Here is a 16,890-nt window from a genome sequence, read left to right as displayed (position 1 = left end):
GTCATGCCTTTGTTGATTTTCTTTCTTCTACCTATGTTTTGTTTCTTTGTTAATTTTCTCTGCGCTGAGCTTGCTGTGTTGTACCTTCCATCTGTTTTCTTCTACTTAATCTGAAATCCAACACTCAAGTAGTTAATCAGTTACAGTCACTTTATAGCACCAGCCACTGTATTTCACAGGTCACTTGCTTTGCACTTTATTTACGTTTACAAGACAGAGGCTCTTCAGCTGTGTTCCTAGTTCTAAGAGAACGTGCCAGCCTTTCAGTTGGGTTGTGTGAGGATAGGTCACAGGCGGTGGGTCTGTGAGCAAAGTCGATCTCCTCAAACAAACACAGTGCCCTTTATAACAAACATTCATGGCCTCGAGTTTACTAGTCGACACCATAACTTTATGGGAAATCTCTTTGTTCTTCTTAGTGAAGAGCCTTAGCAGAAATCCTCTTTCAGGAGTATGAGTTAAGAAAAAAGTAGAGATTTAACTTAAATTTATAATAATAGATCTGTAAATATCCTCTAAGCTCTTCTCTTATCCATAAACCATGGTTAATCCAATGCTTTGCACACTGAATCTGGAATCTGAAGATCCAGGCTATTAAAAGCTGTGTGACCTCTGGTCTCCACTTAATTTTAATCAAGGCTAAATCAAATAGATTGGGGGCTTATAATTTTTCTGTGCTATGACATCTGACTTATTCTGTGATCTTATGTCCTCTGTTCAACCTGCCCCAGCTGCATCAAAATGTGTTCCTTGGGGACTATGGGCAATGCACACACTGTGTATTTATAGGGCTTTCCGACTCTGGCATGTCGCCGTTTTAACTTAGCTCTCAGGCTTAGACCAAACACCTTGGGGGCCATGCCTGCAGAGTTCCTGAAATCGGAAAACGGGCCTTGATTTCCACTGCTCTCCCGCCCACCTCTAGGTCTCTCCGCTCGGCTCTGCCTCTGTCTTATAGAAGAAAAGCAGGGGGACTTGTCTTCGTGGCCCTCCACCTGGCTCCCTCTCCCAAGCTCTGCAGAGTCTGGTACCAGGAGTCGGCACAGCAGGGAGCATGGACTGCGTTGTCAGACTCCTTCGTTTGAACCCCGGATTCCCCACTTATCTCCACGATCTCGACTTTCTGTTCTGCCAGTGGAAGAAGAGAGTGCCCGCCACCCTGGATTGCTGGGAACGTGAAATCAGTTGAAGACTGTGAAAAGTATTTATAAGCCGTTCGAGTTAGTTAATTGCCTGTTTAGTTGGTCTCTACCTATTTACTGAGGGCCATAAATCACTGTGAACATGGATTTTGTTATGGATAAATGGAGATGGATTTGGAATAGGCTATAGATATGGATGCTATGGACTTGGATAATTCTCCTCAAGGAGCTTACAACATGTCCAAGGAAATAAGGCTCTTCTGTCTCAGAAGAGCCTGTCAGTACATCAAAAGTGTCTTGCTTCTTCCTCAAAACTTTTTTCAACAGCTCCAGGAGACACAATCTGTGTATTTATCTGAAAGCTGAGAAGCTTAGTTTAATTGTCCAAGAAATACTCCCTGCGGCTCCTGTGGACCAGGCCCTGTGCTAGACTCTGACACAGTGATGGGCAGGGCGCCTCCTACTGCCTCCAGCCTGCCCTGCACATGCTAAAATCCAGATGGACACCTTGCCCTTGGATTGACAGCCCCCAGGCAACTGGGCAGTGCCTCAGGAGGCCAGCCAAGGGACAAGAAAGTGGAAACTTTCATACCCTTCTCACGCCTCCCCGCCTCCCAGGGCAAGACCAGGCCTATCCCTGCACTGAGATAAGTTCCCATCCCGAAACAAACCTCCGGACTCCTTGTTCTGGATCTTCACAGTGACATTGGAACTTAGAATTTATGTGGCTCCTGAAGAACTGCTCACTTGGCAGGAGAGTGGGTGATCCATCACTTAAGGAAGGGCAAGGGGTCATGTCCACTGGCCCAAATGCTGACACGCAGGAGCGGTCGCTTCAAGGAGAGGACAGTTGTAAATCCCAGGTCCGTCCTCGGCGGGGCCATCTTAGCTCACATCAAAGCTTTGCCTTCTGTTATGTTCGAAATTCTGGGAGTTTCTATCTCAGGCTTTGAGTCCTGGTAGGATACAAAAGAGAAGGTCAGCGGCTCCGTGACAGCGTCTGACTTTCACGCCGCAGCTCGGTGGTTCACAAGGCCTTTCACCCCATTTTCTCAGTCACGACTCCCCAGCTCACGGCTGCCCTGGAGCAGGAATTTTCAAAAGAAGAAACTGAGGCTTGGAGGTCGAGTGGCCTGTCCATCAGGAAGCTACGTGCACGTGTCAGAGACTGCTCCACCAACGGTCCTGCCGAGGGTATCAGGACCAGTGCGGGAATGGTCTCAATGCCTTCCAGAAAGTTCTAGAAGGTAGAAACCCTGCCCTGTCTTCCTTCCTCTTAACCCAAGCTTTCCAAGGCATCTCCTTGCTGTTAGAGCAACCTTACATATTGTAACTCAGAGAGACACATGAACTACAGGATGACCCTGTCCAAATGTCCCCAAAGACCCCAGCTGAGTGTGGAGTATGGTTACCCTCTGCAACCCACACCCCATGCCAGGCGAAGGAAACCTGGCTTGAGGCAAGAACCCCCAGGAACCAAGAGAGAGTCGCTGAGGGTTGACGGGGACAGAGAGGAAACGGCAACGTCACCCTGGGACAGCAGAGATCATGAAGCCTCTAGACCAGAAAAGGGCCAGCTGGAAGAGCTGTCCCCTACACTCTCCCAGCCCTGCCCCTCCAGCAGGAGCCGCAGCGGTCCCTTAGGGGCCCATCCAAGACAGCACTATTTATTTTTATTTTTTATCCTCCAAGAGGAATAATAGGATTCATCAATAATGTCTTTGGCTTTAGACTCATTTGGGAAATCAGAAAATTTGCCATGAGAATAGCATTCTCTCTGATTGATTTTACTGTAATATTTTGGACAATGTGGTTACAGCTGAATTCCCCCAAAGAAACAAAAGACTCATGTCCTTTCTGGGATACGGAGGGGCCACTGGAAAAAGCTTCCAAGGACCATGGTACGGCCAGAATCAATGTTGTCAGATCTGCTCCATCTTCTGTTTCTTTCCCTGCCCTGAACGTGCATGGCCTCTGGGAAGGAAGGTCGGCCTGCCCTCTGGCTCTTTCTGGGCGCTCTTGGAACTCCAGTCTGCAGCGTGTGCTGTTTGGGATCACTGGGAAGCAGGGGCAGAAGCCAGAGTTGAACGCAAAAGGTTTATTAGGGAGTAGTACCTGGCGCTCCCAGGTAGAGACGCCCTGCAGAGGAGTCCTACCTCTGGGGGAAATGGCTGGGTTTCCTAACAGGGCCCTGCTTGGTCAAGGAAGATCCGAAGGCACTAATAGCAGGAGACTGAGCTTCAGCACCCTCTAGGCCCTGGCTAGCCAGCTCCTTCTGGAGGAGAGGTCTGAGCTGCCTCGCTCCAGGTCTGTTACAAAGGACAAAAAAGACATTTAGTTGGTGGATGGACGTAACCACGAGGAGCTCAGTAAAAGCTCCAGGCCTCTCTGGAGCCATGAGAATATTAGTGGTGAGGGTTCTTAGAAATCTGCTGCTACCTGGGAGTTGATGACGCTTCCTGGTTTTGCATTCATTCTGTCACAAAAAGAGCTGTATTGTCCTGGGAGCAGAGAAGGGGAATAAAGGGGGTGACTCCGGAGCTGTGGAGAGCTGAGGCTGAGAGGCCGGGAGCCGGAACTGCCCATGAGGTGTGGGAACATAGAAGGACCCTCATGCCCTGTTGAGGGGAGATGGCCAGGACTCCTCTTCATTTGATGCCGGGTACAGGTGTGCTTGTCCCTCTGGTACACATGTCTCTGGACCAAGGCTGAGTGGGCACCCTGGCTCTCGTTGGCACTCCTCAGGGGCAGCACATTCTGTCCTGGCTGCTGACCCGTTTTCCCAGAGCCAGGTGACAGGAGTCCCACTGCTCACACACATGGCTCCAGGGACAAGGCTGTGGTCAAGCGATTCTGGGAAATGAGGCTCCCCTCTCCCAGATGGACGGGAGCTCGTGTGGCGAGCCTCCTTTCTGTCACCCTGACGCGACTTCCAGCTGGCTCTGCACGGTCCCTAGGCTGTGCTGTCTGCGGCGGAAGACGACCTTGAGCACCCAAAGGTACGACTCCACGAGACTGAGAGGCTGGGACGACTCCCGCCTGCCCCACGAAGCTCTCCGCATGCGGCTGCCACGGGGACAGAGAGGGATCCCCTCACCCGGGCTTCACCCTGCAGGAGTGACGCCCCCACCGTCTCCACTCCGCAGCGCCTCGCCTGCTTCACTCAGGTCTCCACCTCACAAGGCCTTTGCCACCCGCCCCCTCGGAAGGGGCCCCAGCGGTTCGCGCAGCATTTTCTTGGGGAGCGTCTCCCCGACTTCACATCGCGTATACATAACTTCCCTGGCTTGGCGAAGGCATGCTCCTCACTAGGATGGGACCCCGTGGAGGCAGAAACCTGGCTGTCTTCTTCCCTGCTGAATCCTGGAGGCCTCGGATGGCGGCGAGGATGGCGCCCAAGCCCAGTGTTCCAGAAGGAGCCACGCGGGGCCCAGGATGTTCGGTTTGCTGTTCCAGCCGCGTTGCGCAGCACGGACCCCTCTGGGATGACGTGGAAGAACGAAGGGAGGACCCAGGTCCAGGCCAGCATTCCCCCAGCGGGACGGAGGAAGTGTCCCAGCCAGCACAGGGCTTGGGAGCACCTGGAGTAAGTGCTGAGGAAGAGGAGAAGCCACACAAAGAGAGGCCAGAGAGAATGGAAGTTTCTCCAGGCCCCTGGGGCCATTCAGATTCCCGGCCTAAGGAGTCTGTGGAGGTCGGCTGCTTAAATTCTGCTTCCCTCATAGAAAAGGAGGCTTCACACAAAACAGACCCCATCAGTAACAGTCTCTGCGAACTCACATGACCTCTCTGAGCTCCACGAATGGTCACAGGAATGAATGAATGAATGAGAACGCCATGCTGCGGGGACTTTCAGTGGTGCGAGGAAGGAGAGAGGAATTCGATCCCTGGAAATTTGATCGCCCCAGAGATGTTCTTGCAGTGTTAACCAGCTGCCTTTTCATTTTTCAAAGTGTAGAGGATTTATTTTCCCCCTTTGGTACTAGGGATTGAACCCAGGGTCACTAACCCACTGAGCCACATCCCCAGCCCTGTTTTTAGTTTTTATTTAGAGACATAGTCTCACTAAGTTGCTCAGGGCCTCACCAAGTTGCTGAGGCTGGTTTGAACCTCCAGTCCTCCCATCTTAGCCTCCCAAGTCATACCTGGCTGAGGAATTTTTTTTTTACATAAAAATCAGACATATTGAAAAGTGGCAGGACTTAGCTTGGAAATAAATACACGATTCCACTTCTGTCCTCCTCGCTGCTTTCTGTCTTCTTGAGCACAATTGCATCTATGCTCCTGGCTCAGAGTGCCAAGTTCACGCCCTATGTTGGGATGGAGGAGGGAGGCCACTTCTGGCCACAGATTGGAATCCAGTGGGTCTGGTATGAAAATTCCTGTGGGGTTGCTTTTGCTGATAATCCAATAAAAACTGGTCCATCTTGGCCAGGAAAGGACACCCTGAAGGTCACAGCCACCACTGGCTCCCGAGTGTCAAGTGGAGCTGTTTCCCTTGAGCGGTGAGCAGGGAATGTTCTAGGAACTTGAAATTGTTGAGGTAGGTAACAGGTTCGTGTCTCATCTTCCAACTGAGCCTGAATTATTGACACCTGTAAATAATTATACTAGTTGTTTACTCTGAGTTTTCGATGGTACCGGGTGTTCCCCAGAAGCTGTGGGCTCATTTTCCTCTTTCGAGCTCCCTGCTGAGCCTCAGAAGCCAGGGGTGCGAATGCAGCCCGTGGCTTCCCTCATAGATATCGATCGATGCCAGAGGATGCTTCACTTTGGTCAGCTTTGGCCACACAGGGGCTGGGGAGGTGGCTCAGGAGACACGTTTCCTCTGAAGCTCTCTGCCCCTCCACATCCTGCTCATGCCTCAATTCATTAGCCCTCGTGAATCTCCAGACTCAGTCTAGGCCTCACTTCTTCAGGGACACTTTCTGAACCCCATCCCGGAGATCAAGTCTCCTGGTCTTGTGTCCGATGGTATCTGGACTTTACCGCTGGGAAAGCAACATGGGATAGAAACAAAATTCAAACTGTATGTGCAATCTCAAACCTTCTGTTAACATTTTTAGAAAGTCAACAAAGAAAGGACTTTAATGATATATTTTATTTAGCCCAAAAGTGATAGTTTGCTAAGGGTGACATAACGAAGAACCACAAACGGAGTGGTAGAATCACCGGAAGTATGTCCGGAGCCTGGAAGCCCAAGGCCACGGTGCCCCCGCCCCAGGGCTGGGAGGGACAGTCCCCTCCAGGATGCTCCCCCAGCCTCTGTGGTGGTGGGCCATCTGCAGCATTCCATGGCTTGGAAATGGTGTCTTCACACTGTCTTCCCTCAGAATGTGCCACTGTCCCTTCGCTAGTGTTCTTTAATAAGGACCCTAGTCTGTCGGGTTGGGAACCCACCTTCCCCCCTCCCCCCTGTCGGACCTCATCTCAATGAGTTCTGTTGACAAGGACTCTATTTCCTATTTCCAAATAGTGACATTCCAAGGTCCTGGGGTTAGAACTTCCACACATGGGCTTTGAGGGGGGCACAGTTCTGAGCCATAAGATATTCCAGATGTTTTTATTTCATCCTGTCATCAATATAATTGAAATGTTTTCTTCACACTAAGTCTCTGAAATTCGGTGATGAATTTTTTACTTCTACCATGATACATAGTGGCGTATTTTTATACTTACAATTATTTATACTCAGAGCAGTAAACTTTCATCATAGCTATTTTTTTCCTATCCTTATAGTTTATAAAATTTCCAGTTGGAAAAGAACCATATACCCCAAAATTTCAAAATACCCTTCAAAGTTTTCCAACAATGAAACGGAGTATCAAATGAATTATTCTTTTGATATTCACAGAGTGTAAGTGCACAGTGGGTCTTCAGCTCTGAGAGGTCTTAGAGTCAGTGGTGGAACAGCACCTAACCCAGGTTGGCGTGCCTCCTTTCTATCCCCTGTGTGTGTAAGGGGCGTCCCTTGCTGACATTGTCAGCAGTCTCTGATGTTATGTCCCTGGGTCGTGCTGGTCCATGAACAAACACATTCTGTGTCTGTGGGATATAGAATGTATTTTGTCAATTTACCACTCGCTATTGAGAATGCTAACTTTTATAGCAAACCTGATCTCATTTAATCCTCACATCAGGAATCACTGTTCGTTTTAGTCAGCTTTTTCATCGCTGTGACCAGAAGACCAGACAAGAACAACATAGAGGAAGAGTTTTATTTGGGGCTCACAGCTCCAGAGGTCTCAGTCCATAGATGGCCAACTCCATGGCTCTGGGCCCAAGTTAGGGTATGGCGGAAGGATGTGGTGAAGGAAAGCAGCCCAGAACATGGCAACAGGAAGCAGAGAGAGAGAGGGTCCCCAGGGACAAGGTGTAAACCCCAGAGGCAGCCCCCAGTCATTTACTTCCGCTAACCACACCCTTCCTGCCTATAGTTACCTCCCAGTTAATCCATATCATTGGATCAATCCACTGGTTAGGTTAAAGCTCTCATAACCACATCATTCAGACTCTAAATGTTCTTGCATTGTCTCTCACATGAGCTTTTTGGGGGACATCTCATATCTAAACACTAACACTGTTTCTGTTTCAACTGTAAAGAAATGGAGGCTCAGAGAACTTCACAAATCCAAGTTCACCCAGCCCAGGAGCAGCCACACTGGGACTCGCCTGCACTTCCTCCTTTCTCCAATGGGGGCGCCATCACCACGGGTCTGCACAGGGCACACAGGAACCAGGCCAGGGGAGCAAATGCCGCTTGAACAACCCGCACACACTACTGTGAGCAACAGAACGTTTTCATTTCCTGTGGGGGAAAAAATGGAACGCAACCACATTCAAACATGTGGGAGGAAAGTGCTAGACTAAAAGAGGGTCACTGAGAAAAATTCTTCAGAGCTGGACTTTCATTAGTGGGGAAGATGAGATAGATCCTATTGTTTTAATTGAATGTAAACAGGGGTGCCCAGCAGTGAAGACGCTTGAAACAGTTCAATGTTTTACATCATCTTCCTGTCCTCCTTGGACTTGGTCTTCACCCAAGACCAAGTGGTTCTTGGTGGTTCTGTGGTCACAGAGGGCCCTTCGTGGGGCCCACAGAGGACAAATCCATCTGAAAACTTTCATTAGAGCTCAGGAGGCCCAGGTCCCTCCCCACTACCCCCTTCTCTGTGAATCACTGGGGACACAGGAAACATTGTAATGAAATAGAAAAAGTCGCTGTTGTTTGTGTCTCCCCCACCCGCCCTCACGCACTGGAAGTGTAATTCCTATGTTAATGGTATTTGGAGGTGGGGCTTTTGGGAGGTAATTAGGGTTAGATGAGGTCATGAGGGTGGAGCCCTCGTGGCGGCATTAGTGAGTTCATAAGAAGAGGAAGAGACACCCAAGTTGGCAGGTTTGCTCTGTCTTACCATGTCCTCCGCCATGTTGTGATGCCTCAGGAAGGCCGTGACCAGATACCAGTGCTCTGCTCTTGGACTTCAGAGCCTCCCTGACCATGAGCCAAATAATCTTCTATTCTTTATAAATTACCTGGTCTCAGGTGTTTTGCTATAGCAACAGAAAATGAGCTAAGGCAGAGCTTTTAGGAGAGGGAAACTATCACAGAGTATGAAAGGACAGGCATGGAGACACTAGCACCATTGTTAACAAGGGCTGGAAGGCCCATTCTCATGGAATATCTCACTAGTCCTCACTCCCTTCTGCTCCCAGATGAGGGAACTAGACTCAGAGAGGTCAAACTACTTGTCTGGGTCACACAATGTACAAGGGCCAGGGTTCATTGTCCACCATCACGGAGACCTGCCCTGGGAAGCCTGATGATCCCTCTGTAAGACGCACGCTTGCTGTTTTCTTCATGTCTCCCTTAGTGCTGGGCAATGTCCGTCTAATTCCATCAGCCTGGTTGTCTCGTGCTCCCATATGATCCCTGAGGGCATACCTGGGAGGTCTCGTGTGTGTTTATGAGACCCCCCCAGGTGTGGGGACTCCGGAATCCTCAGGATGTCAGAAAACTCCTGACAGGAAGTTGGAAGGACCCTGCTCCCAATTTTGCTTTATTAACAGCGTGTTCCAGCGGCACTAACTGGCCCTGAGCACCTTCTACTGTTCCTATGGGAAATACTTTTTCTTCTGGAACCACATGGAACTCGGCAGCTTCTAGTCTCTGCTCCCCAGCTAACAGCTGGGTGAACAAGAGTGCACCATTTAGCCTATTAGAGGATCAGTTTCCCTGTCTAGGAAAGGGTTAGCCACGTCCAAACCTCACGGGGGTGGTCAGGTAGGTGAATTTGAGACCTCATGTAAATATCTGTTTTCTCCTGAGTCCTACCCCATAACAGGTACACGAGTATCTAAATGTTCTTTATACATAAAGCGGTAAGATTTTTGTCACCCTCAACCCAGCTTTCACACTGGGATCTGCGTCATCTTGTATCATCTTTCCACATGAGCCACCGAAGCCGGGTTGTGGACGGATCTGTTTCCAACTCGAACATCAGTGCCGGGAACTGCACAGGTCCCTCCCCCCCAAGTCACCTTCCTCAAGGGTACAGGGACACAGGGGCAGACTGGAGGACCTCAGAGCCCTGCCCTCATGTGTGTCGAATGTGACACACACTGCACTTCTTTGTAGAGTCCCAGAACCCGCGTTTCTGGCTTGAGATCTGATTTCCTGGCAGCGGCCTTCCGCCTGGGTTTGTGGATCTGCCTGGACTTCCCGAGGCAGCTGCAGGTTCAGAGACCCTTTCTCCCTCCCTGGCATGTTGGGACGGTGGGACACAGATACTCTGGCTGTGGTGTCCAGTGTGGCCCAGAGGTCGTTGAAGGGGGATGGTAATTATTGTCTAGCTTTTGGGCGTTGTTGATAAATGGTTCTAGCTCAAGCATGTTCAATTTAAAAATTAGATATCAACCCCGTCATTGCATCATAAAAGTATGACGTCTCGAGCCTATTAGATAAGCCACTGCCATGAGGGATTCACTTACTGGCTCCCCAGGTATTTATGGAGCACCTGATGTGTGCCTTTTCCGTTCCAGGTCCCAGGCTGGCAGCATTCTGGAAGCTTCCCTTCCCGAGCGGGAGACGGCGCGGGTGCTGGGGAAGGGGTGTTCTGTGGAGGGGAGGTGCCTTTGAGGAGTGCAGGTGGCCTTGAGGAGGCAGGCAAGTCCGGGGACAGTGGGGAGGTCACTCTGAACAGAGGGAACAGAAGGCACAGAGGCCTCGGGGCAGGAAAGGACGCGGTGTGCTCAAGGAGCAGAAAGGAGGCGGAGGGGCGGCTCCGAGACGCAAGCAGGGAGCTGCCGGCTGGACGGTGGCCGTCAGCAGGAGCTGGCAGGGCTGGGGAGTCACAGGACGGGCCACGCAGGGCCCACAGGACACACTGTGCACAGGACAGACTGGACAAGCGAGCAGGGAGAGGGACGTCAGGTCTCAGAGTCCCCGGAAGGTGTGATGGGGCTGGGACCAGCGGTGGTGCTGAAGGCTTGGGCCTGGGATCTGCATGGGAAGCCCGCAGCTTTGTGTCCACCAGTCTCCAAGGCACCGGTACCATAGATTCGACCCACACACATTCAACATTCCGTAATGGCAGCATGCAGGGGAAAGCGTGGCCAGGACAGTGACATAGAGTTCAAATATTTATTTTACACTTTCTGTGGACAGATCCTAAGCTAATCACTTTGTGGTCATCTTTAGACTTCACCTCTACCCTCTGGGGTACGTGTGACTATCATCCCCAAACCAGCAGGCACAGCACCTGAGGTCTGGCTGGAAGGCAGAGACCTGAATTTGAACTCAGACCTATGCAACCCTTAGCTGTCGTCCAGCTGGTACCTGTGCCTCCTTTCACATGAAGATGCCCTCCAAGGTCCTTTCAGGCCTGGGCTTTGTAAGTCTAGGGTCTTTTCCAAGTTAGCAGGGTGGACTATGTGGCTAGGCCCTACGGACAGGCCAATGAACACGGCTAAGAGAGGGAACTGACTCCCACTACCCCGCACAGGACCTGGCTCCAGGGAAGCCCTCAGCAGCGTCTGCTGGGTGAAGGACAGAAGCAGCGAAGGGACCCGCGAGCCCAAGCCATTCGCTCTTTTCCAAACCAGAAGCTGTTTTGCCTCTTAGGATGCAACACTCGCTCAGGAATATGAGTGGTGGTCACTTCCCTGGGGGCGTGCTGTGGCTGGGTGGGCCATTGTCACATATAAATAACTTATTTATATGTGACTGGGATCGATCCTCAACAAATGTCTGCCATGTATAAATTATTATTGAGCCAGGGTGTTCTCCAAGATCCAAACACAAGCCAAGCTGGGAAACAGCAACAGTAACACAGCACTTACAATATTTGATTCAAGAGTTCCAGCTTCCCACCTGCCTGAACTTGACCTGCCAACATCTAACTGCTTCCCATGAAAAACACGGCCAGTCAGACCTCTCTCATTAAGTTACCAGAACAAAATGAAAAGGATATGCAAAATCACTCTCGACACGGGCTCTAGCATTTGAATTAATTATTAGATTTTTATTGCCACTGTTATTATTATTATGTTATCTTTAGGAGTAAAAGGAATTGGTTCCTGATGCTTTTTCTTTCTTCCTTTTGCTTCCTTTTCCCTAGAATGGAGAAAGGAGCTTTGGGACACTGCCATTAATTAGATTATAGAAACCATGCAACAACATGAGCTATTATTTTAGAAAATATTCTTTCCCACTTAATTTATCTGAATCGAGTCTGCTTCATTTAATGAAGACACTCAAGTAATAACACAAGACATTTCATAGCTTTACTAAATATCACCAAAGCAATGCTAACCAACTCCCAGAGTCCAGCAATGGTGCCTAGAACTTGGGAGGGCGTTGGTGGGAGCTCAGGGTGACAGCCCGTTGGTGCAGGCGCAGGATCAAGCCGGGCTCGTAGGTGTGAAGCGGACTTCCACGCACAACATCGCAGCATCATTCAGGACCGTGAGTGTGGTTTGAAATCCTTCAGACTGCATCAAACCACTGCCAGCAGCTGCTTCGTTCAGCTTCACCATGACCTCTCCTGCGTGATAAAGAAATGGGCCCATGGCAGCCCCAGCTGGAGAAAGAACAGGCTGGATGTCTGAGCCTGAGGTTTGAAGGGGCTCGTTAGTGTTTTCTTACTGCTGCTGTATGAAAGTACCACAGACAGATTTAAACCCACTCCAACATATCATCTCGGGGATCTGGAAGCCAGAAGCCCTCAGCCAGCCTCACTGGGCCAGCATCGGGAGTTGGTGAGGCTGAGCCCCTTCCTGGGGGCCGTTTCCTGTCTTTTCTAGGGGCCCCACATTCCTCGGCTGAGGACCCCTTCCTCCGCCTACAGAGCTCATCACTCCACCCTCCGCTCCTATTGTTCCTCTCCTTGTTCATCTAGGACCCTTCTGTCTCCAGAACCCTTCTGTCTCCCTCTTACCAGGCCCTCTGTGACCCACTGGGTCCCTGGATGATCCAGCTTCATGTCCCCATCTCAGAATCCTTAATTTAATCACATCTGGACAAACGAGGTAAGGTCCTCACAGAATCCAGGGACCTGGAGGCGGACACGCCCTGGGAGCATTACCCTGGCTACACTTTTCTCTTGAAGTGTAATGTTTTTGAAAGCTGAGCCTCCTGGGAAGGAAGGAGAATGCCCGCCCCCACCATCCAGACCAGTTTCTCTGGAAGTGCGTCCTCAGGAGAGGGCTCAGCGGCTCAGTCCAAGATCCCCTCACCCGTTCAGTCCGCTGGAGACTCTCTTCTCTCTCTCAAGCTGCTTTGTGAGGGAGCTGCCAGCCAGCAAGGTGGGAACTCAGAGTGACCACCGTTGGTGCAGCCTTTGTGAGGGTCAGCCAGCACTGGTGAGGCATAGAAGGCAGAGGAAGGAAGAGCTGGGCATCTCTCCCTCCCCTCTCCACCTCGGGGTGTCCTTCAGCTTCAGAGTCTCCCCACATAAGCCTACCATGCTCCCTGCTCCCTATAGGTGACCCTGGCCCCTGGGTTCTGGTAACACCACCTCCTCCCTGGGAGTGGCATGGCTACCTGAAGTGGCTAATTTCTGGGTGACCTCTCTGTCACCTAGTGACTTATCAGCCCCTCCATCACTTATGTGACAAAGTCCTGCAAGAAATCCCCTCTCTATGAATACCTGAAGTTGTTGCTGTATGCTGAGTTGGACCCTGATTGATAAAGTTGGTAAGAAACTATTTTAAGTAGGTTTTAGAGAAAAATAGGCACGCCATTGATTGAAACTGTCATTACTCAAATTAGTTCTGAAATTCTTGTTTCTTTGGGAATTATCTTAGCACCAAGTTTTCAAGCCAAAAAAGAATCAACTGTAATAAATTAGCCAAAAAAGTGTTAACTGTAATAAATTACCACAAATGTGGTAGCTTAAAGTGACAGAAGTGCATCTTCTCAGATCTGTAGGCCAGAAGTCAGAAAGCCAGGCGTCAGCAAGGCTGTGTCCCTCCGGCTGCTCTAAGGGAGAGTCCTTCATTGCTTCCTTCAGCTGTGGTGGCTGCCGATGCTCCTGGGCTTGTGGCTGCGTCTTTCAGTCTCTGCCTCTGACTTCACATGACCTTTTGCTCTTGGTGGTCTCAAATCTCCCTCTGCCTTCCTCCTGGAAGGACACTTATCCTTGGATTTAAGGTCACCTGGATAATCCAGTGGAAACTTATCTCAGATCTTTAACTTATTTACATTGGCAAAGACCCTTTTTTCCCCAAATAAGGTCACGTTTACAGGCTCCTCATGCTAAGACACAGGCAGGTCTTTCAGAGGGAGATAGCACTCAACCTGCTTCAGTTAGTTACCTCGCTTTAGAGACAGTTTGATCTTAACCTCTCTCTCTCTCTCTCTCTCTCTCTCTCTCTCTCTCTCTCACACACACACACACACACACACACACACACACACACACACACACACACACAAATTCCAACACCTCTCTTCATTGACCCAACTTAAGGGTCAATGTTTTTGCTTTCTCAAAGGTTACATCAACTCCTAAAAGACAAGCCATGTGCCCCACGGCAAACAGCAGAAGCCCTAGCATGGGTCTTCTGCAGAGATGAAAAACAATTTGCTGACATCCACAAGAGCTGTTCCAGGGACCAGGCAGGCTCTGATCTGTGTCCCACCCGTCAGCAGGAGAGGGACCAGGAACTCTTACCTGGGAGGTGTCGTCAATCTCATTACATTTCTGCACCCTTCCTCTGAAATTTCTTTTTCTGTTTTTAACCCAAATATACATTTTCTAGCTTCTTCACAGTACGCGTTAGTCTGCCGAGGTCAATGGGGTTGAGACTTCTATTGGGCATGTCAAAAGGCAAGAGAGGTTGTTCATAAGGCAGCGTTTTTCACAGAATCATCTGAAGGCTTCATTTCCATCATGGCTGGGGCCCTGGCTCAAGTCAGCTTAGGAGCCATCGGTGACGCCAGCGAAGCCTTCGGAGAGCTCTTGAGATTGGACTCCAGTGACTGGTTCAGAGCAAATAGAAACTTTTATTGCAACATATCTGCACTGACTAATGTGCACCCAGAATAAACTGGAAGGAACATTAGATGTAGAAATAGAACAAGTAATTGCCCTAAGTTTTTTTTTCTTAAAAAGTGAGGTGCTCCATAGATGACTCAAATTCTCTACATTTTTATCACGGGGAAACGTCCCATGCAGTCTTCCCCAAGTGGGGCCCAGAACCCTCTGGAGCACGCCCTAGCCAGGGCCCAAGGCGCCTCTCTCCGGCTCCTCCTGCTGGTGAAGCCTCTTCCCCAGACACAAGAAAGAGGTTCCGTGCAGCATTAACTAAAACGTAAAGAAGACAGAGCCCCCCACCCCACCCCACCCCCGCCAATTTTCTCTCTCGTTTCTCCTCTGAAATGATGAGTAGCCAAACGTGTGACTGACCACGCAGATACAGCATGTGAATGATTCCAGTAAAACACCAATCCGACACATAGTTCACGGAACTCACAACAGACTTTCCATGGAGAAATTAAACCTGCTGGTCACGATGCCAAGGCCACAGATACACCTCCAATGTTTACAACACTCCTGTCCTTTTGTAGCCAAGGAAATTAGGATTCAGAAAAGCAAAAAATTCACCCCAGGCCACAAATGGAATTTCCTCGATTCCAAACGCCATTGATTGCGGGACTCACCATTGATCTCGAAACTGCTTTTCAGGGACCCACAAAAAAATACACTTCATTAAATGTACAGCTCGCTGTAAGATGAACTTGGCTTTCAAAGGCATGAAAACTTGAAGAGAAAATGGAGCATCTGGACTCCCCAGAGATGGGCAAGACAGCAGCCGAGGACGCGGGCACAGGAGCCGTCTGGGCTGAAGACCCAGCTCTTCCTGCGGCAGCCTACCCCCTGCCTGCTGTGCGCGCCACGTGCCGATGGTGGCAGGTCACACCAGAACTGTAACCCATGCTGGATCGCCCAGCAAGCTTCAAGTTTATGCTTCTCCACCCTTTCTTTTCTGTGATCTTTATCAGTATGGACTTTTTTTCCACCTTATATCAAGCACACTGATTTAATATCTTTCTCCATTTCTTTATTCTGCAAATATTGTGAACCAGATCCTGTGTCAAGCCCTGGAGGGACAGTGGAGAACGATCCTCCCTTTCTTTGTGGAAGAAGTGGGGAGAAAGGAGGCAGGATCATTATCAAATGCTCACCCAGACCACTGAGAGGTGGGACAGCAAGGGGAGGTCCTTGGAGTTCTCAAAGCCCCTAGAGGGTTCGATCTGGCCTGGGAGATGGTGGATGGCATCCCTGAATGGAGGCCTGGGAATTGGGGGAAAGAGTACGTTCAGCAGAGGACAGAGTAAGTGCAAAGGCCCTGAGGCATGCAAGAGCTGGAAGGTACGAGAAAGTGCAAGCAGGACACTGTCCTCAGAGCACAGGGAGTGAGGGGGCGGGCAAGGTGGCATGGGCTTCATGGATGGTTGCAGAGGCCACCAGGCCATTGTGCAGAGTGGCAGGTAAGAACAGACTCTGGAGCAAGTGTCTCTGGGGTCAAATCCCTGCTCTATCACTTATTAGTTATGTGACTTAATTTCTCTGATTGCTAATATGAAATGTGAGGCTGTTAGCGAGAGGGTCACATTAATACTGATGTGGGTAAAATTTGGGTAGTTCTTGACACACAGAGCTGAGTACATCTTAGCTATTATGCTAAGATCAACAGGGGGACAGTGCAGCTGAGTAGCAGGAGAGTTTGTGTTTCCAACAGACCCCCCACCTCTGTGCAGAGAAGGGACCGTGGGCAGCAGTAAAGCTGAGGCGAGTTGCAGTGGTCCCGGTGAGATTCCAACGGGAACCAGGAGTCGGGTGGAGAAAGTGGACGGAAGGAAGGGACAGCTAGAGATGGACTCATAGGCTGTGAGGAGAGAGGAGGACCTCTTCCCGTTCCACGCCACCATTCCAACCCGGGGACAGCAGAGGAGTCCATCTGTGAAAGAAGACTCCAGGCAAAACCAAGGTCATTTGCAAAGAATTGCAAGGAAGACAAAATGGAAAAAACAACATTTAAAAGAAAAATACCCAAAACACCTGCACGGAGGCTGTCGACATCCCGAGTCCGTTCATGGCGGAACGACAGCTGTTTGCAGGCGAGGTCATCATCTGTACATCTGCAGCCGCCAGTGCCGCCTGCGTAAGGGATAAAGGCGTTTTGCTAGGTAATCAGCGACTGTCAGGACATGCTCCAGAAGTCATTTATTTTGTGCACTAGG

The 16,890-nt window shown here is 50.1% G+C and overlaps 1 protein-coding gene and 1 long non-coding RNA gene across 3 annotated transcripts in view; both read right to left on the bottom strand.

Moving 5' to 3' along the window:
• LGI2 (leucine rich repeat LGI family member 2) overlaps nucleotides 1–87 on the bottom strand; it is a 35,601-nt gene extending 35,514 nt beyond the window's left edge. Inside the window, exon 1 of the mRNA XM_079154566.1 lies at nucleotides 8–87. The gene's annotated coding sequence lies outside the window, so the exon portion shown is untranslated. The remainder of the gene's footprint in view (nucleotides 1–7) is intronic.
• An 11,588-nt stretch (nucleotides 88–11,675) lies between these two features.
• On the bottom strand, nucleotides 11,676–16,631 carry LOC306669424. Of its 2 annotated transcripts, none has more exons than XR_013766113.1 (3): nucleotides 16,398–16,631; nucleotides 15,832–15,940; nucleotides 11,676–12,187 (listed from the first exon to the last, which is right to left on the bottom strand). It is a non-coding gene; the product is annotated as an uncharacterized lncRNA (long non-coding RNA). The 2 variants fall into 2 exon arrangements; XR_013766114.1 differs by lacking the exon at nucleotides 11,676–12,187 and adding an exon at nucleotides 14,069–14,625.
• Between the last annotated feature and the right edge of the window lie 259 nt (nucleotides 16,632–16,890).

Source organism: Sciurus vulgaris (genome assembly GCF_902686455.1).
Source record: "Sciurus vulgaris genome assembly, chromosome: 9".
NCBI lineage: Eukaryota > Metazoa > Chordata > Mammalia > Rodentia > Sciuridae > Sciurus > Sciurus vulgaris.
The sequence above is the reverse complement of the archived record's forward strand: the minus strand, read 5'-3'. Positions and strand labels throughout refer to the sequence as shown.